Below are 19,005 nucleotides of genomic sequence, written 5' to 3'. Positions count from 1 at the left end.
GTATTCCTCGGACGCACTACAGATTTTTCCGTAGGAAAACTCGAACCGTTTCCTTCCGGTTCGCTGCTCGAAGCTGTCGACCAAATGTTCGAGCGAACCGACCGGCTCTATAAATCCGTCGAGGTCCACTTTACAACGAAGAGGCAACGATACCCCCCTTCAAAGAGAACGGGACTCGTTCGATCCAGAGTCAAAGACGACCAACGAATCGCCTTTAACTGGCTATTTACAGAGAACCACGGGACCACGGTTTTCCTACGGGAAAAGAGTACTCACGGGAGAGACTGCCGTTGAGATTCTTCCGCAAACGCGTTAAAACCCCCGAGCGTTTAGTCGTCCTTTGTTACGCTACCGATAGAGACGGTGGCCACCTCGGGGCTACCGTTCGCGTCTATCGAGGAACTCTTCGTGCACGGTATCCGCTCCCGCAGAGTCGGAGACATCTGGCCGAGCGAGCCAAACCGGCTCCAAAAATAACGATTTCGGTAGATCCAAACGCTCTCGTGCGCTCGTAAGTGACTCGTCTCCGGCCCGCGAGGCGATGTTCCGAAGCCGCGGGCACCAACTTCTGACACCGAGGCGCCCAACGACAACGGAACGCAGACAATGGCTCGTTAAACACAGGGAATTCCCGGAATTGCGCGCGTAGGACATATGCCGACGAAGAAACAACGCGTCTGGGAGAGCGTCGAGATCGAGGCTGAATTTCCACTTTCGCGCGTAACGAGCCCTTAACGGTGCTGCGGTTTACCCCGTGCATCGCGCGTCTCGAAAGTTCGCGGGAAGCAACCGCCCGCGAACCTGGATAAGTGTATTCACTCGGCCGTATCGGGAACGGAGAAATGAAATTTACGTTTGGACAATCGCGAGACGAGTGACACGTTCGTTGCGATCGAACGTCGATAGGAAAAGTAGGGAAGGTACTCTCGAAATCGAGGGGACTGGAGGTAACGCGGGTTTCAAGATATTTCTTGTATCTTACTCGTGATCGTGCGCTTAAAAGTTACACGTGCACGTTATGCGAACTTCGTTTGAACACTCGTTGCTTAATCGTATCCAAGAGGATCGAAGAACGCTACTCGAAAGCCGAGAGCGACATCGAGTGCGAGTTCTACGCTTTCGATCCGGAGATCGCCAACTATAAAAGTATCTACCATCAGTATTCGCCACTACGGAGTTGTCCAACTCGAAACAACTCCTCTCGTAGTGGAATCATCGAAAGACGATCGTGCATCGACGATAATCACGACGCAAATTTTTCGCGTTCCAAGGGACTCCGTATCCTCCGTAGGCATGTTGAATCAAAGGTGGAAGCTCGATCGCGGTCATCGACGAAGACAAAAGGCCGCGGTACACCCGCGAAACGAACGTTCTCGTTTTTCAATTGTTTCGCGAGATCCCTTCCGCGCTTCGATTCGTGGATCGACGCGAACGAACCAATTTTCACCCTCGAAAAGGGGGTTGCTCGCGTCCTCGTCGAATTTCCGTCGTCGTACGGGACGTGGAAAAACGCGACGATCACAAGGCACGCGATTCGCGTGGTTCAAACGGAAACCGGAAACCGTGTCACCGCGGTCGACTGGCATTTTCCTCTCGTCCGCGTCGCGTCGATTCCGAGCGCACGGCTTGATCCGCGCGACTCGTCTTTTTTCCTTCCTTTTTTTTTCGATTTTTTCCATTCTCGTTGTACTCTTTTTCGTTCGTTTCCCCGGGGCGACTCCTCGATACAAGGTTTCGCGTTCACGCACGAAGAACGACGGAAGTTTCCGCGGGCAAATTGGCCCGACGGGAGATTCGACGGGAAAACGGTGTGGACGTAATTGGCAGGGAACCGGGATGCGCGCGGACGGGATCGATGAAAAGCCAAACAGGAAAGCGCGAAACGGGACGTTTCGAGGGGCGTAAAGGAGGAGAGGAAAAAGGACAACGAGCCACCGACAGGGGAACGGGGGGACGGAGAGACTGCCGCGGAGATCGAAAAGCGTTTAACGATCGCAGCGCGGCGAAACGTCCCCGAAAACTTATGGTTAGCGAAACACGATCGAGGGAATCCCCGTTCGGTGGTGTTTTATTTTTTTTTTTCTTTTTTTTTTTTTGTTTTCTTCCATTCTTTTTACCTTTTCGTTCCCCGTACTACCGGCTCCGGTCGAAACTCCGCGATTACCCGAGGCCGTGTTCTTTTTTTTTTTTGTCCTCCCACCCTCTCCCTTCGTGGACCAACGACGAGTTTCGACGAGAGACCGGTAGACTTTGCGAAGGATTATTTACGATCGGTGGCTCGCAGTCCGCGGTGAGTTAAACGTTTCCGAAACAAAAGGGAGCGTGAGTTACGGACGGGAACCAACGACGCATTATTTTCGGAGTCGCGGCACGCGGCACGCGACACGCGACACGCGACACGCGGACTATGTTTCGACAAAGCCACTTGTCCGAAACAATATTTTGACGTTGTAACGTGTCGGCGGACAACGTGACCGATTGAAAAACCGACAAGCTCTGAATTTTTCCGCCGAATCCGCGAGCCCCGCGTCCACCCAGCTACCGGGTTTTTCTCTTGTTTTCTTTTTTCTTTTTTTTTTTTCTTTCTTTCGTTCGTTTTCCTTTTCCCTCGAACGTGGAATATATTTTCTCCTCTCCTTTTTTCATCACCGCTGCCAGCTACGTTCGTCCACCGTGGACGGGAGAAGGACGGCGAACCTCGTTATCGTTGTCCGACACACGCTTTTCGCGCAATGGTTTTACCTTCGTGTCGTCTGGTTCTCCATTACTGCCAATTAAATCTCGTTCCAGATGAAACATTTCACCAAGCAGCAGCTGCGAAGGAAGTTTTTAATTGCGATCGCGGCTGAAGCGAAAATAATGCTGTCCTCTCCCCTGTTCCAGGTTGAAACGTTTCGCGTCGATGGAACGCACGACGATCCGTGTAATAACGCTCGTCATCGAGTACGTCACGGTTACGAGAGCCAGCGAATCGATATCGCGCGTCGAAAGGAATGGAAACGGTACCGACGTAGATATTCGCTCTATGACAAATTTCACGAATTTCAACGGCTCGCAATAATTTTCCGCAACGCGACGGAGACCCGCGTCGGGTTTTCGAAGGCCTGTAAAAATCCACGGGGAAACAAACGGTCAACGGTTACAACCGTGGAAAGTACATTGTACGTTCCGCGGTGCACGCGAGCTCCGAAGATCGATCGTTTTTCGAGCTATAAATTCTTCCAGAAATTCGTCCGCGACCGCTATTCGTTCGTTCGCGTCTTCGCTCGTGTCATCGTTCATTTATTTATCGGCGGTGAGAAAAAGACCCTCGTAATCCGCGGGTCGATTTTGTTAAAAATTGAATCGGGTTCTCGGACGAGAGCGCGAACCTTCATCGAAGTTTATCGAAACGTTTGGGGCCAATCGTTTTCGCGCTCGGAAAATATTTTTTCCACGCTCGAAAATTTACCAAGTTTAAAAGTGTTTAAAAAAAAAAAAAAATAGAACGGTTAGGTACGTACGATACGAACGAACGATAAAAAAAGAAACGAATCGGGAAGCTGTTCGGATCGAAACACAGGACATCGAGCGCTTCCGAAATGGAAACGGAAGGAAGCTCCGGAAGTGGATAATATTCCCACGTAGGCAATCGCGGCGAAAAAGTTGCACGGTCTACGGGTTGATAAACCCTTTGTAACGACGTTACGTCGGAACTGCGAACGCTCTTGGAATTCGTTTTCGGATCGCGTTGCAACCCGGTACGCTCGAAACGGGAAACGAACGCGCGTAAAACGCGGAGGGATCGAACTGGAAGGAGGAGGAAGCGTTCGAGGAAAAAAATGGAAATCGAAAGATAGAAACCCGGGATAAAAGCGAGGGGGGGAACAGTTCCGGAAGAAAAACTCGGCGTACAAGGAAAGGAGAAAAGTTCGAGGCGAAAGAGAAACCCGGGACAAGGTTTCTCTTTCGCGGGAGCAAGAAAGTGGTGCGGGAGGATGCACGTGTAGGCGCGGAACGGAGAAGAGCTGCGAGAAAGAGAAGCTGTAACGAAATGTTCCATCTCGTAGAACGGAATAAAACTTTCCATTCTGCTGGATGGTACGCGTGAAACGTACTCTCTCTATCTCCCTCTCTCTCTTTACTCTTCCCGTTTATCTTTTTCTCTCGCCGAACCTTTCTCGTTCTACGCCGAACCGCTCGTAACCAAGGGCCGCGCGTTTCTGCTACGCGCACGGTCAAAGGTTGCACGGATGAAAAAAGTCTCATTTAGATGTCAATTTCATCGAGTTTCATTGTTTCGAGCCATAGTGTCGGCGCAGGATCGAAATCCTCCCGCTTCGGCCCCGAGCGAAGTTTTTACTCGAGGGTGGCTCGAGCTCCTCGCCGCGAGTATATTATTCCCTCGAGCTCCCTCGTATTAATCGCGAATCGTTCGGCGTTAATAACGCGCATTAACGGTAACGGTGCGGGAGCAGCGAGAAAATTCTCGCGAAGAAAACTCCGACCGTACCCTCGTTACGAACACCGGTCGGTCTCGAGCTGCCGATTCCGCGCGTAAAACGAGGAAGAAAAGAAACGACGAAATCTTTTCGTTCGGGGCTTTCCTTTTCGAGAAAATCGACCGCGAAGGTACCGAGAGTCGGTTAAACGAATTTCTTAACTGGTCTATTCGCTGCTACTAAATACTATTAGCTACGAATGGAGTACAATACCGGCCGTGTGCTCGACGGAATTTCGATTTTCCCGAAAACGGAGCGTCGAGCGAAAAGATTTTACACCGTTCTCACTTTTCCACGTAGAAACACCCGTTGCCGGGTCGTGCCGAGATTATCGATACGGCTTCGACCACGAGCGCGATTTTACGCGAAAACTGACCTGCTCGCGACGCGTGCATCGATTCCTCGAACTTCTCGGTATCGATTCGCGCGAATCGGCCCACGAGGAGGAACCGTCTTTGTTCGCGGGACGAATCAACGACCGAGTTCGCGTCGAAAGCTCGATTTCGTTCGAGTGTTGTACTCGCGATTAATCAGAGCCGTGTTCGTTTCGGCGCGGAGTTTCTCCCTTCGGTGGTAATCGCACGGGAGGAAAGCAACGACGCGGTGAGCTGAAAGCTAATGGGAACGACATCCGCGGCGCGGGTTTCCCCATAAACATGGTCGGACGGTCGGTAAAGATATTAAAGTCGGTGGCTGGCTCTCGTTAGCTCGTATTGCGAAGATCGCGACAGCTGTTACTGCTCGTGTTCGACAATGGGCAACGGGGAGCGCGACGGAACGACCGAATGGCTTTTCCATCCCTCTGCGTCTTTTATTCCCTTAGTTCGCGTGACGTCTTCTTCGATGCGCGCAGAGTTTACGGCGATGCACGCGTCTAAAGTAATCGTTTATAAAGTAAAGGTAAGATCGGATGCGAAGAACGAATAGAAACTCAACGAAGACGGAATAAATTTTCACGGTGAGTTTCCACGCGAGTTGGGGAAGGTTAGGGAATTTCGTGGATCGAGCGAAAGAAGAACGATCGGGAAGGATGTAATTCGCAACAGAGAAGGACGACCATCGACGAAACGGTGAGATCGTTGCGAACGAGATACGTGGATAATCGCGAGAATATTGTTTCGAACGCTAGGCAAATCTTCCCTCGTTCCCAAAGGGGTCGAAATCTCGCGGTCGCTTCGCCGCGCTTCAAGGTGCCGCGAGAGATCGCCATCTTGCGAAAGAGATTACGACGGTGGTAGTTTTACGATCGTTGGGCTCGGTCCCGGAGGATGCGAGCCGATAACGCTTTTACCGATTCGATGGCCCGGTTACGAAATACCCCAGACGCCGTGAAACGATTCGCTTCGGGTTCGTTTCGTGAACGCGGAACGACGATGGCCCCCGAGTACAACGAGGCATCCGACGAGCGGCTGTTTTGAAACGTTAATTAAGTACGTGACCTTCCGATCGAACTACGGGGGATGCAGCCACCGAACCGACGCGGAAAGTTGCGGCTCGATCGAACGAGCAGCTGCGTTACCGCGGAAGGAACTAATACCCACGGAATGGATACCATTTTTAACCGAACTAACCGAGTATCGATCGGGGGAAAGGGCACCTTGTACCCTCGGCGTCTCGGTCGTTCATTCCGCGACCCTGTTAGTTAATTAAAGATCTCCGTCTGGTCGGTTCGAAACCGACGAAAGATGACGCGGAAAGTCTCTCCCGGCAGCATCGAAGGTATCCCGTCGTTTTCGAATACCCTGCGCGAGAAACGAAAGAAAACGTAAATAACTTTGTATCGAAATAGCGTTCAACGATGGACAATTTTTAAATCGTTCTTCCCCAAGGTATTTTCAAGTCCGTAACGCGGCGAGAGAACACGGAGAAGTAGAAGAGTAACCGGTAGGGTTTATCGCAAGAGCTTCTATTACGGAAGAACAATAGGTTACGACACGAGTCGAGAAAGGGTACTCTCGCGAAAAATCAAAGACGCAAAAACCGTGGACTTTCTTCTCCCGTTCTCCCGGGAGCGGTCTATTCCGGAGTATTATCGACTAAGTGCGGCACTAAATTCGAGGGGTATATTGCCCGATGGTATCTCGGTCCCGGTGCCTCGAAACGGCAAGAACGATCGGGGCCCTGGCACGGCCAGCTCGGACGTATCCGCAAAACGAGGCAGGTCGCGGAGTGCATCGGTCCGAGTAAGAACGATCTAGGCGAATTGCGCCACCCTCGATAAGAACTTCCCTCGCTCGGAAATCGCGCGACGTACCGACGAACCGCGCCCTCGAACCGTTCCCACCCCTCGCCACCGTCCATCCATTATTCATAATTCGGCGAGCGGATCCCGGAAAAGCGATGTCAACAAGTAGCGAGCGTCTCTCTTACGGTTAAACGAGCCGAATCCCGAGACCAGCGATCGCCAACATCTGCCCGACACGCCGCGCTGTCTACGCTCGTTATCCTCGGGACGATCGGTCAGGAGTATCAGTTTTTCGATCGTTCGCCTGACCGAAACGGCCCCTCGGACCAGACGAGAGCAGAAGTTACGCTTCGAGCGAGCACGCTCTTCGAGATCGATCGAGAATCTCCTACCGATCGATCCGCAAGGACTCGACTTTCGGTTCGAGCCTCTTCTCGGACCTCCCGCGTTTCCCCGGTCCCTGGAGCGTCGTTCCTTCTTCTCGGATACGCAACTCGGACGTGGCCTCGACTCCTCGCGAACGTCCCGACGAGAAACTTTTAACTCTCGACGACACTTTTCCACCTTGGACTCGCGACGGGACAACCCAGGTTCCGGTGAATTTTCCCGCGAGATGTATCGCGCGTACGTGTTTGGACTCCGGTCGGAGAGTCGGACGAATGCGTCCGCGATTCGCCGATACGGTGTTCGATGACTCAATGTCGCTGGAACCGATCGACGCTCGTAAAATCGAAGAAACACCGTAGATCGTCGAACGTCGCGCGAAACGTACATCGATGAGAATTGAGCCTCGCGGTAAGTTGCGTCGAACGAGCTTTGAATTTTATCTATCGAAACTTCGACAGAGTTTCGTCGCTGATCAAGGGCCAATGTTTAACGAGACTCCCGGAAAATATCCTCGCGAAAATACAGAAGCTTCCGACTCGTTGAAGCATTCCTGCGAATCGGTCCTCTCCGTGGTTACTTCCGTAGGCTTTGGAATTCCTTTCGGTCACGAGCTGGATGTTTCTTTTCGCGTGCTCGTAGAAACGGTAGCACGATGGAGCGAGGTCGGTTACGGATATTTGTCGACACCGGGTGAATCGGAAATGGCGCGCCGGGAATCGTTTCCTGCGTTCCCCGGATGTTTGCACAAACTCGCACCGATGCGGAAAACTTCCGCGGAGGACGGGACGAGTCACCCGTTCGGCGGAGCGTGTCTTCTCGCGATCAACAACGAGGAACGCGTTACCATTGGAGAAGAAGGGATCGAGAGGTCGTAACGCAGCGTTTTTGGAAGCGACTCGGTGTCTCTCGCGCAGTCTGTATTCTGTCCGTACGGTGGACACGGTCGGTGGAAAGTGTAGTTTTATCGCCGGTTTCTCGCGGCTCTGAGGCGAAGCTAGCGAGCCGAGCCGCTCTCGAGATAAGAAAGAGTTTATTAGAGGAGCGAAGGGGCAAGGACGTAGCGAGGTCTCCGCGGCTCTCCGGTGCTCGGTGGACCAGGAAAAGACCCTTATCGCGGGACGAAAAGCCGGTGAATAAATACAGTTTCACCGAGTTCCTGGCACCGGTGAACTTTCCGATTCTTCCGCGCGTCGGTGAAGCGCGACGAGGACGAGACCGAGTACACCGAGCGGGACGGAGCGCGGCAAAGAAACGAAACGGGGCCGCGCGTTTAACCCGGGCTCGAACGCGCGCCAGAGTTTCACCATTTTACCCGGCCCGATGTTTGTTCCGGGAGTTTCTTTTTTTTTCCTTTTTCCTCGTTTTTTTCGTCGCCGGGGTAAAACTCGTACAGGATCCGACTCCTTTGACCGAGTCGCACGGTTCCCGATCGAATCGTTCGTCACATCGGGAACCCTTTGTCGCGTTTCTCTCGCGGAGATTCGAGTCGTCGGAGCCCACGACGCGAGACCCGAAACGCATCCTGCGATTAGTTTTCTTCTTTTTTCGTCTTCTCTCGTTCGAACGGGAAACCGACACCGACCGATCCGCAGGATCGAAACGACGCGAGTTCGATCGAGCGCTCGCGTGGATCGTTGGCGCTCGTCGAAGCGGAGGACGTTGCGAGAGATTATCCAACGCAACGTTCGAGTCCCACGGTTCGATAAATAATCCCGGGGGAAAAATCTCGCGCCAATTATCGCCAAAATTGGGCAGCGACGCGGAAAACGTTCTCGCGATAAAAATACGTCCCCCCGGTCCCCGGTGGGGCAGCATCGATCGCTCCTTTTTGCTCCTCGCGACTAATCGTTCCAGACGGAAGAATTCATTCCCGGCGAGCGTTTAATTACCTACTTTTTCCTCGCGTGGCCCGGCAGCCTCGTAAGCCACCAAAACGAACCGAACGTATGTTTTCGAAGGCTAACGAACGATTATCGCGGATCGATACCGGCGAGCGACGTTGGATCGGACGCTGGAGGCGTCGCGCGCTCCGGCTGCCAGCTGCCGTACACTCGAATTGTATTCATTTTTTCCGATCAATTACCAGAAACGATATTTCCCTCGTTCCCCGTATTGAAACCGTAGCGATGTCCACGACGCGAAAAGGACCCTCTTTCTTCGCCTCGTCTCGCGATTCATATTCGTTCGATACGTTTAACGCGTACGCGACGCCGAGACTAACGTTCGAAACGTAAATAAACCAGTCGCTCTTTACACTCGCCGTTGTAAAAATGGCCGACCGTTGTTCCCCGGAATTTTGGAATTTCGTTTAATTTTTCCCTCTTTCTTCTACATTTTACGAGCGCGGATTCATCGCGACGACCGCATAAATGTCTTCGAATGCGAAAATTTACGAAAACGGCGCGACGAACGAGTGCGCGGATTAATTGAAAAAGTGCACCGTACGGTGTAAAAAAAGGGGAGAAAAATTTGTAAAAATGAAACGCGAACGGAGAGAGATCGAAAACGTGAAAAATGACGAGACGAGGGAGAGAGAGGCAACGAGAAGAAATTGGCACGATGGTAACGGAACGGAGGAACGACCGAGACGACGCGAGGTCCGATAGAGAGACGTTACGAAATCCAGACAACCCGGCGTCCGTAATTACCGAGGATCGATCGAAGGACAGTATGGTTTCGCGTCGCGACGTATAGGCGACAGGTAACGGGGAAGATTAGGTGGGTGGGGTCGATCCAACCCCGTTGGCCGTCGGACCTCCGACCCGAAGCATGTTAATGAACTCGTTCACAGACGCAGTTTATCGTGCGCCCTTTAATCAAAGACCAACCGGCAATTATAATTATCTCGGGGATTTGTCGCGATCGTTGTCGCGTACGGTGGAACGGGGAAGAACGCGCCTCGTGCGTCCGCCGCGTCGGTTGTTTACTCGACCTCGCTGTCGGAAAACTTGGAAGGAACGCTACCAGTTACGCTACTCCACGAGGAAGGGGTGTACCGAAACTGTGAGTCGACTCTTAACCGGTTAATGGAATCCACGAAAAAGTTGCAACCGACACGGATTCCAGGAGAAATATCTCTCTTTGCGTCCACGGATTCGACGATCTCGTAAACTTTCACGCGTTCTTCGTATCCTTTTCGACTCGAGCTGCTATTATTTTTTCATAATTAAAGTTACGGATGCAACTCGGTGTACCTGTGTTTCATCGATCCTCTCGTCGCATCGTAAAGTCGGAGAGCGCCAGTTTCGCGAGAAGTTTCCGAATCAAATACCTCGAGCGTACCGTCGAACCTAAGAATACATTAAAGTACTCTACTAAGCTCGAGACAAAGGACAGCGAGGCGTGTACTTGGGTAACGAGCGAGCAGGAGAAAGAAGAGTTTCGAGCATAAGAAGAACACAAAGATGTAATCAGGGAAATGCACGAACGCGAAGGATCGGGGTACGCGGACGATACTCGGTCGACAACGACCGACGAGGAACGACCGGTACTGGAGCGGGACGAAAACAGCAACGAGGTAAACGTAACGATCGAAGTATAATTCGAGGACAACGAACGAGACGCGGCGGAGGAAACTTGTGGATCGAGTCGAGGAAACAGTTACCGGGCTCCCGATCGCGAATTCGAGCAATCGATAACATTGTCGGCTTCTCGAGAGTATCGAAGACCGGTGCGTAGAAACTCGTTACGCGCGCAAGCGATACAAAAAACGCGGTTCGTTGGCCCACGGTCGCGAAGGAAGAGCGTCGATCGATCGCTCTCGTACAGTTTCTTATCAGTAAACGATGTAAGTAAAATTTCACCAAGTTCCACCGCGACGGAGGACACAGTTCTCGGAAACCGAGACACAGATTTTATTCCAACCGAGGTTCTTGTTCTCGAACGAGTCGACTTCCGGGCGCGAATTACGGGACACCTTGTACAGCCCGGACGAGGCTTACGCGCGGGCGACGTTTCCGCGTGTTTCGCGTAACGTCGTTTGCGCCATTTAGCAGACGTTTTACCATCCAAAAGAGCCGCGTAACAAGAGCACGGGTCTTCTCTCTCTCGAGTGTGTTTTCCTACCGTGTTTGCGCGCGTTTCCCTACCCCCGTTCTTTCCACGAACAGCAGCAGCAGCAGCAGCAGCGGCAGCAACGGGCGCTGACAAAACGTACACGTATGAAAACGTCGGGCGAATACAACGAGTTGGATTTCATTATTAAGGAATTGCTCGGGACGGGGCGCGCGTTTCAAGAAGATACTTTTGCCGGCTCGAGGAGCGCGAGCCTCCTTTGATGCACCGTGTTTGCAGCGCGCTTTGAAAAAGTCTTATATTCTCGCGGCACAAAGTCTCTCGCGAGCGGCGAGAATTTCTCGAGCCGTTCGAGTGATACTCGACCCTTTACTACCATCTAAACCCTCCGCCGTACCCGTTGCCGTTGAATCGCGGCACGCTCGACAAAGCAAGGATTGATCTTAGGCCGGCGCGGAAGAATATCCTTTCCGTCTCACGGCTTTCTATTAAATCAACCTTGTTTGCGGTAAATCGCGTTTCCCCGACCTCCTCCGCGATAGCCGTTTCGCGTGCACCGTAAACGTAACCGAACCGTAACCGCGAGCCTTTAACTCGTTCCGGAGCGACGCTCACTTGGGACGATCGGTGAAACAATAGTTGGAAACGGGACAGAACGATGCGGAGTAGCTTGGACGATTCGATGCACGACGATTCGATTTCAAGTCGATCGGACGACTCCAAGTCGCTCGATTTAATTTACAAGACCGTGTCGTAGCTCGTCGATCCAGCGTCGATGGTTTCCAGCCGAAAAAAACGTAAAACGTAACGTGCAGCGGAACGCAACGTTCTACGGGAATGTCGTTCGAACCCCGTCTTCGCTCCATCTCGAATATCGCGAAAATCTCCAACGGGACGGCTACGTTATTCTCGCGTTACCGCGAGAAAGATTCCGCGACGATTTCCGACGATTCGGTGTCCGGACGCAGCAATTTGGAAAGTCCACGCGACAACGAAAAGCCGTCTTCGAGGTTAGATCGCATCACATTCGATGGTGGGACGCGAACGTCGGTCCAAGTTTCGCGACAATTTGAATATATCCGATTAATCGACGAAACGTCGGAACGAGCCGGTACCACGTAGGACCCGTATACATGTCCCCGAACCGATTGCGTTCGATTCCCGATAACCAGCTCGAACTTGCCACGGGTACGTGAGCGAAATTTCTCGATGCAACGGCCAAAACTTTCCCCGAGATTGACGCTTCAAGCGTCGTCTACCCTCGTTGCCCGCGTCCCGACGTCGCGCTCGCGCGAGACCATAAACTGCAGCCCTTGTGTTCGGGAACCGCTTCAACCTGTATTAAACTTCGTCCGCGTATTTATCGTCCGAATACAAAGTTTCCGATTAACCGAGGGAAGACCGGAGAAGGAGGACCGATCCGCGCGAATTTCCATCGTCGCGGCGATACACCCACCCGGCACTCCTCGACGCCGACGAATCCTCGCGACGCGACGCGACGCGACGCGACGCGACGCGACGGATCAAAGGGAACCTTAAACTTCGGTTACCAACTGGATACGATTGTGCACCGAGCACGCCATGATATTTCCCGCGGAGACAATCGAACGCGAAACGACAAAGTTCCGAGAACACAGAACGCCGATATGAATTCATGCACTTTCCCGACTAGCGCAATGTGCGCCGGAAGAAAACGATTCTCCCTGCCGAGAGTTCGAGTAACGCGACTCGATGCACTTACAGAGACCACTCTCGCATCCGCCTACTTTGATTTTCGATAGAAATTATTTACGGTAAATAAATGTATATTGCAACAACAATACTCGGCACAGACGTAAAAGTCAATAACAATCGCGTAGAGGAACGGACAATCGTTGAAATCGTCGGCCTTTACATATTTCGCAATATCTTGATGTTTATTCGTTGTAATAATTAACAACCATCGTAGGACCATAGTTTCAACAATTATTAACAATATCCTAGTACAAATAATGGCTCAAAAGCCGTCAATTTGTTGAAATATCCGGTTAGATCGAACAAAGGCGATCGAAGTAACGGTAAGTCACCTTCCGGGGGGAGTATAAATAGAGCTGTCGGTTACCGAAAATTTCATTCGGCCGGGAGCTCCCGAGGTGGACGGAGCTCTGCCTTTGGGGCACCTGGACCCACCGCGGACAGCAATGGAGTCCGGCTGTCCCTCTGGTAACCGGTACTGACCGGTACTGACCGGTACTGACCGGTACTGACCGGTACTGACCGGTACTGACCGGTACTGACCGGTACTGACCGGTGATGGGCGGTGGTCAGTACTGGCGAATACTCTCTAATTTTTTTTTTTCAGTTTTTCTTTGTTTAATGTATTTTATTTGTTCCGATGTATCTGTATTTGTTCCCCGATTTTAATTTCTACTTGTTTTTCCATACTTATTCTTTTGTCGATGCTTCGTTTACTTTCTTTCTTACTGCGTGACTGTATTTAACCATTAACCCACATATACCGTGTTACTTTTGTCACGACTCGTTTAATGTGTATTGTAAATTTAATTTGGCTAGCTTAGCTAGGTACATTGGAAAACGAAGAACGAAGAGGACCGCTTCGTCGCTGCATCATCGGTTTAGTTGTAAGTTTAGACCAAGTTAGTTTTAAGGCCATCGTGTACGACTGTCTGTGAACTGCCGAGCAATTATCCAATCTTTAGCTTATCTTTGCTCGCTTCCTCGTTCCTCGGTCCGGTCACCTCTGCTTGTTGCGTAAGCAAGTGACCGGCCGTGTAAGTAGTCCGAACGGTCGATCGCCGTCTCTTCCGGTGCGTTCGCTTCCAGAGAGGATACGTTGCGAACGCAGGAGCAGGCATTTTTGCCGGTCCCTGTGGAAGCCTCCGGAATAAGACCCTCTCCTGGTGAATCTCTCGTGAGTCAGGTCCACGCTTAGCGGCTGGCACCAGAGTTGGGAGAAACGGGGCACTCCTTTACGGAGTGGATGGCGTCGCTCGTTTTCTCTGGAATCGGACCCACCGAGAGGAAACGGGATCGAGCTAGTAGGACCAACTCCACGGTTCGCGTCGCGTCTTTCCCAATTTTGCCTCGTTTTGTGCGACGATGTAATTGCTCGGCAGAACTGAACGAGGAGATCGAAGGAACATTGATTCCTTCCATCTCCATGATTCAGTAATTTCGTTTGTACTGCGTATCGAGGGAGATCGATGGAACTTTGATTCCATCTATCTCTCTCCGGGTCTCCGCTCGCAGCAACCTCCACGCGGTGAGACCTGGTAATCGGTATTACTCGCGACGAACGATAATTATTCGTCGCGGGTAGTACCGAGCTGATTGGCTGCGAATTTAGAATAGTTAGACAATAGATAAGAAACAATTACATATTTTAATACAAAACGTTGTATACTTTGGTTAAATGTAACAATATGAATGTAACTTTAATGAAATTCAATAAATTCATTAAGTAAAACACGAGTAGCTTCTTTCCTCTACCTACTTTGCTTCCACTCCCTCTACTAATATGTGATCCGTATTATAAATCAAAGGAACAAATTTCCAAGTTTCAACTCACGGAATTTCTTGGAAATTACGTCATTTCCAAGAATCCGCGAAAAATGAATACCTCCTCGGCGATCATGTTCTCCTGATATTGAAGTCTGAAAATCGGGCGAAAATTTCAGAAAATGTTCTATTTCGGCACTCTTGGTATCAGGAGAACATGAGAGTCGAGAAGGTGGCACAATTCCGCGGATTCTTAGAAATGACGTCACTTCCAAGAATTTCCGCGAATTGAAATTTTGCGGGAATTTCGAACGACTTTCTGGACTTTTGTCGAAACATTTCGTCGATTTTGGAACTTTGGTATCAGGAGAACATGATAGTCGAGGAAGTGGCACAACTCCGCGGATTCTTAGAAATGACGTCATTTCCAAGAATTTCCGCGAATTGAAATTTTGCGGGAGTTTTAAACGAATTTCTGAACTTTTACTGAAACTTTTGGTCGATTTTGGAACTTTGGTATCAAGAGAACATGAGAGTCGAGGAGGTGGCACAATTCCGCGGATTCTTAGAAATGACGTCATTTCCAAGAACTTCCGCCGATTGAAATTTTGCGGGAAATTCGAACGAAATTGTGGACTTTTGCTAAGACTGTTCGTCGATTTTGGAACTTTCGTATCAGGAGAACATGAGAGTCGAGGAGGTGGCACAACTCCGCGGATTCTTGAAAATTCGTTGTTCATCAGTTGATGAAGTGATTCATACCATTACAGGAAAGGGAGAGGAAAGTTGTAATTAAAAAACTCGAGATATTCGGAATATATGTCGTTTATTTAATGTACCATACATATTTCTTCCAGTTACAATTATATTCCTACTTCTCATCGTCATATTTTAAGTGTCATACATTCATATGCACCATAAAAGTTTTCTACGTTGCAATGTACAATTTTTCCTACTCTTTAAGTAATCAGTTGTAGTACTTATAATTTAAACGATAAAAATTATTCTAAATTCGCAGCCAATCAGCTCGGTACTACCCGCGACGAATAATTATCGTTCGTCGCGAGTAATACCGATTACCAGGTCTCACCGCGTGGAGGTTGCTGCGAGCGGAGACCCGGAGAGAGATAGATGGAATCAAAGTTCCATCGATCTCCCTCGATACGCAGTACAAACGAAATTACTGAATCATGGAGATGGAAGGAATCAATGTTCCTTCGATCTCCTCGTTCAGTTCTGCCGAGCAATTACATCGTCGCACAAAACGAGGCAAAATTGGGAAAGACGCGACGCGAACCGTGGAGTTGGTCCTACTTGCTCGATCCCGTTTCCTCTCGGTGGGTCCGATTCCAGAGAAAACGAGCGACGCCATCCACTCCGTAAAGGAGTGCCCCGTTTCTCCCAACTCCGGTGCCAGCCGCTAAGCGTGGACCTGACTCACGAGAGATTCACCAGGAGAGGGTCTTATTCCGGAGGCTTCCACAGGGACCGGCAAAAATGCCTGCTCCTGCGTTCGCAACGTGTCCTCTCTGGAAGCGAACGCACCGGAAGAGACGGCGATCGACCGTTCGGACTACTTACACGGCCGGTCACTTGCTTACGCAACAAGCAGAGGTGACCGGACCGAGGAACGAGGAAGCGAGCAAAGATAAGCTAAAGATTGGATAATTGCTCGGCAGATCACAGACAGTCGTACCCGGTGGCCTTAAAACTAACTTGGTCTAAACTTACAACTAAACCGATGATGCAGGGACGAAGCGGTCCTCTTCGTTCTTCGTTTTCCGATGTACCTAGCTAAGCTAGCCAAATTAAATTTACAATACACATTAAACGAGTCGTGACAAAAGTAACACGGTATATGTGGGTTAATGGTTAAATGCAGTCATGGGGTAAGAATGAAAGTAAACGAAGCATCGACAAAAGAATAAGCATGGAAAAACAAGTAGAAATTAAAATCGGGGAACAAATACAGATACATCGGAAAAAATAAAATAAATTAAACAAAGAAAAACTGAAAAAGAAACAATTAGAGAGTGGTGGATATTACTGACCACCGCCCATCAGCGGTCAGTACCAGTTACCAGAGGGACAGCCGGACTCCATTGCTGTCCGCGGTGGGTCCACCTACCTAAAGGGAAGACGTCCGTCCACCTCGGCAGCTCCCGGCGGAATGAAATTTTCGATAACCGACAGCTCTATTTATACTCCCCCCGGAAGGTGACTTATCGTTACTTCGATCGCCTTTGTTCGATCTAACCGGATATTTCAACAAATTGACGGCTTTTAAGCCACTATTTGTACTAGGATATTGTTGATAATTGTTGAAACTATGGTCCTACAATGGTTGTTAATTATTACAATGAATAAACATCAAGATATTGCGAAACATGTAAAGGCCGACGATTTCAACGATTGTCCGTTCCTCTACGCGATTGTTATTGGAATATTATTTGTACTAGGATACCACTATATTTGAAAAGCTCTCCTCTATTTTCAAAGACCAATTGAAACTTTCTAACATTTTTACAAAAACTCGTATTCTTCGAAAAGTAAGAGTGATACAGTAATTCTGCTTTCGAGTTCTTATTTGACTAACGTGGCTCTACAAGGATCATCCATTGGTTATTGAAAGGCAGAAAAATGTTTCAATCCGTCAGCGTTATCTGTACTCTTTGTCTGTGTTAATGACCTCGTCGATGGAACGTCGTATCTTGTGTAAGAAAAAAAATTGATCCACGCGGACGTAACGCGGGCGTAGAAAATTGCCAGCGACTTCCGAGCGAGCGAAATTAACAAGTTACGTGTTCGATGCACGAAGGAGAACGAACCTCGATCCTCGCCAGCCATTGGCGTCCCCGGAATTGCACTTTCGCGCGCCTCCTTCTCCCCCAGATGAGGAGGCAATAAAAATATTGTTTACGACGGAATAAAACCCGCGTCGTGTTCCATCCAGCATCGGCCACGGTGCTACGAGCCGCGAATAAAAGTTCCACGAGGGTGGTGGGACAGAAGGGATGGCTGGAAGGAGGTGGAAAAAAAAAACCAGAGGGTGGATCGTTGGCAGCGGCGAGTCGCGAAACGTAACGCGGCGACGTTCGCGTAAAACGAGATGAAACGGCCGAAGAGTCGAAGACTCTCGCGGAAATGAAGCGAAAAGCGTGCTCCTCCGCGGAACCGAGTTTCCCCTCGGCCGTAAACACGAATTCGGGTACAATCTTGCGCGCGTTCTCGAGCGTCGCGCCGATAGCGATTCGTTCGCGAATCGACGTTATCGAGTCCGAAAGAGAATATCGAAGACGGAAGTTTGGTTTTCTTCTATCGGAGGGAACGACTCTTCCGCCCGGCGACTTCTCAGTCGCGCGGAGAACTTCTTTTCAAAGAAAACCCAAGAGTCACCGTTCGCTTCGGGACAGAGGTAACGTACTCTTTTAAGAGCACACGGAACCGGACAAATGTATTCGAACAGATGCTTCGCGATATTCGGAATTGTTACTCGGATGGCACCGAATCGGTAAACTCGAGCACAAAGAACGATAAATAAATAAATTGGTAGAGTTCTCTTCTTCGTCGGAATCCATTTGCCCGGTGACGCGTGTATTGTTTCACCTTTACGGCGAAAGAATCGTCCCTTTTCGTTCATCGAAGTAAATGTTCGTGGAGAAACGAAACGAAGGAATGGAAGTTCGACGGAATCGTTGCTTACAATTTTCCAAAACGATCGTCCGTGGAACGCGCGACGAACGCGGTTAAATATTCGTTGGAATGAATTCTATCGAGTCACGTTTTACTACGCACGATTATACTCCCGGGTAATTCGCGAAAGCGGTTATGTAAATCGAGAGAGCGAGACGAGAGCAATCTTAATCGTATATTTGCGTCTCGATCCGGCGGGCCGGTATACCGTCGATCGGTGCGTCGCTAACGAAGATAAAGTGGAGCATGAATTTGAAATGCAGTCGTTGGCTTCGCACCGTAAACCCAGTTTTTCCGTGACGCGGTGGTAAAAATAAAACGAGAGCCCCCGAGAGCAACGTCTCGTGGACGGTAAGTCGAGATTACTCGTTCGGGGATCGAGCCGGCTGGAAACCCGTGGTCGCGAAGTTTCCCGAATTATGCGCGTCGATCGAACGACGGGACGATCGCCCGAACCGCTATCGATAATTTAGCCGATTTTCGGCCGCGCGGCTCGGAATCGCGCGGTCTCCCCCGCCTTGTTGTAACTTCCTCCGCGCGGTGAAGAAGATTATTCCGTACGACGCGCGGCATGATAATTCGAGCGTTTCGATTTGCATGGAAAGCAGAAGTAGCCGTGTTTACGCGACTATAAGCGACCGCTCCGCGAGAGACGAAAAAAGCCGTCGCGGCGAAAGGGATTTTTCGAACAAACTTCCCGAGATTCGCGGATAACAAGCTGGACGCTCCCTTAACTTTCGCGATCTA

This window comes from Ptiloglossa arizonensis, chromosome 9, assembly GCF_051014685.1.
Source record: "Ptiloglossa arizonensis isolate GNS036 chromosome 9, iyPtiAriz1_principal, whole genome shotgun sequence".
NCBI classification, from domain to species: domain Eukaryota; kingdom Metazoa; phylum Arthropoda; class Insecta; order Hymenoptera; family Colletidae; genus Ptiloglossa; species Ptiloglossa arizonensis.
The sequence above is the reverse complement of the archived record's forward strand: the minus strand, read 5'-3'. Positions refer to the sequence as shown.